Below are 2783 nucleotides of genomic sequence, written 5' to 3' on the forward strand. Positions count from 1 at the left end.
CTAATACCAAAAAAGAGCAAAAAACAGACATTATATACCTTCTGATGAAGACACAAGACCCAACACCACTTAAAACCTCATTAAGGGATCCAACCAGTGTCAGATCATACCTCTCGATCCAGGTCTCAATTTGCAAGAAATACAAAAGCAGTTGAACTGAACCATGAATGAGCAGTCAAATATCCAGACTGCAGGAAACCTGACAAATCAAATAGCCCAGGTTTGTCAACAGATAAATTATAGGAAAGAGAAAGAGGTGGAGTGGAAAACCATAGATTAAGAGAGACCTGAAAATCACATTAAGTTAAAAATATATATATAAATATATCATATACTATATATATTTATATATATTTTTATATAATATATTATATATGATATATATAATAATATATATACGGGCAAGACTAAACTATACAGTTTAGGGACGCATGCTTGAATAACAAAATCATAAATAAATGCAAGAAAGTAGGCCAACTGTTGACTGCCATAGCCAGGATGAGCCTCATGGGTCCCCTCCTGGGCTCCAGTGTGATCGGCCAGAAGACTTTCTACTTCTTCTTCTCCCCTAGCCTCCCAGGAAGTGACATGTCCAGAGTCCCAAGCCCACTGACCTGGGGACCGGTGTGGCTGCCATAGCTGAGGATAATGGGCATGTGGTAGCCAGCCCTGCCAAGAAGGACCAGGCTGGGCAAGGTGAGCCTGGGACACTGCCCTCCTCACCACTGAGCAGAGTAGTTAATCTGTGTCCAGAGAAACATGGCCACAGCCCTGCTCAGACTCACACCTACAACATGGCCGTGGGCTTTGGTGAGATTGGAAGAAGCACCTCAGCAAAGAATTTGGGAAACCATATTTTATAAAGCTCATGTGATCTGCTGCAGTAGAAAGCAAGCATTACACTGTTTATCCTCACCCACAGCAAATCTTCACCTGGACCCAGATGTGTGACATAAGAGATATGAAGGATGTCATTCCAAGACAGGATCCATATCATGGACCCCACCAAGCTCATGGATCTCCTTTTGTGTTCAAAGACCTGTTCCACCTCTGCCCAGTTTGGAAAACATTTATAAAGAGATGTCTAAAGACATAGATGGCTTTGTTCATCCCAGCCATGGAGATTTATCTGGGTGGGTCAAACAAGATGTTTTACTCAATGCTGTCCTCACTGTTCCAAGCCCATCAAGCCAATTCTCATAAGGAGAGAGGCTGGGAGCAATCTCTGCTAATGCAGCTGTGTCCTGGCTAAACCAGAACTCCAATGGCCTTGCCTTCTTGCTCTGGGGTTCTTATGCTCAGAAGAGGACAGTGCCATGGAGAGGAAGCGGCACCATGTACTGCAAACGGCTCATTCCTCCCTGTTGTCAGCATATAGAGGTTTCTTTGGATGTAGACACTTTTCTAAGACCAATGAGCTGCTAGAGAGGTCAGGCAAGAAGCCTACTGACCGGAAGGAGCTGTGATCCTCAACTGAGAGGTAGTCTGTCTCCATTAATGGTTATTGAGAAACTGCTGTTAAAGTATTTGTCAGGTATGAAGTCTAATTGAAATTTTTCCTATTAATTTTAAGTATTCTGCATGAGGATGAAAAGCTTCTGTAAAGCAGCCATGAAACAGGCTGCCCAGGAATGGCAACTTTGTCCAGGCAGACACAGCAAAGGCTATCACTTGACCAAATGACTTTCTCTGCAACACAGCTTTGGCCTAAAATACACAATTTTCTCAGAAGACAGATGAGGTCAAATACTCACTTGCCTCTCTTTACCTCCCTTACCTGTACGGCTAAAGTGGGGAGATGTGCACCTTTAGGTACAGCCATAGTTCGGTGCCAGATGCTCCCTGGTTTTGCCTGGTTAGACTTTCAGTTACAAGATATTGGGGCATGTTTGCTTAGAAAGACCTCCTTTTCCGGACAGGTGCGGTGGCTCACCCCTGTAATCCCAACACTTTGGGAGGCCAAGTCGGGCGGATCACGAGGTCAAGTGATCGCGATCATCCTGGCCAACATGGTGAAACCCTATCGCTACTAAAAATACAAAAATTAGCTGGGCATGGTGGCGCACACCTGTAGTCCCAGCTACTCGGGAGGCTGAGGCAGGAGAATCGCTTGAACCCAGGAGGCAGAGGTTGCAATGAGCCAAGATCTCGCCATTGCACTGCAGCCTGGCGACAGAATAAGACTTGGTCTCAGAAAAAAAAGAAAAGAAAGGCCCCCTTTGGCCAGCCCGGCAGCCATTCCAGTCTCTGCCAGGTACACTGCTCCCTTGATCTTTCAAGGAGTGAAGAAAGCATGAGGATGTTAAACAAGTTTCTAGAAATCCAGCCCCGAAATTAGGGCTTAATTTCCTGATTGTAGTAGAGGTGAAGGTTTCCAAGGGATATCTGGGGTGAGCCTGAACAGATAGACAGGGGCTGAGAGAAGTGAGCTGGCTCTTGTTGTTACTCTTCGGGTGTTTTGTGGAATATGCAGTGAAATTTAAACAAGGAAGAGGAAAAATGGGAATTCTTTTAATGGGAGGGGATGATTTTCTCCTAGAGTTATCCTGAGTTCGGATTTCTAAGGCAGCACAAGCTGCCAAATGCTGATTTTAATGAATTGAAATCACTTTGGAATATTTTTTCTGCAACATTGGAAAGTTTAGTTTTTAAAAAACACTTATGCAGATACATATATATATTTTCCCAATCCTTGTTTTAAGAGAAAATCTTTATTGGGTCTGCCCCTCCATCCTTGATCTTGTTAGCAATGCCGTTTTCACTCTTAGCTGGGTTAGAGTTAC

At 44.1% G+C, this 2783-nt stretch overlaps 1 pseudogene; it reads left to right on the forward strand.

Moving 5' to 3' along the window:
* The first annotated feature begins 498 nt into the window (after nt 1-498).
* Nucleotides 499-1466, forward strand: LOC117066100 (annotated as a pseudogene).
* The last annotated feature ends 1317 nt before the right edge of the window (nt 1467-2783 follow it).

Source organism: Trachypithecus francoisi, unplaced genomic scaffold (assembly GCF_009764315.1).
Source record: "Trachypithecus francoisi isolate TF-2019V2 unplaced genomic scaffold, Tfra_2.0 Lachesis_group2, whole genome shotgun sequence".
Taxonomy (NCBI): Eukaryota; Metazoa; Chordata; class Mammalia; order Primates; family Cercopithecidae; genus Trachypithecus; species Trachypithecus francoisi.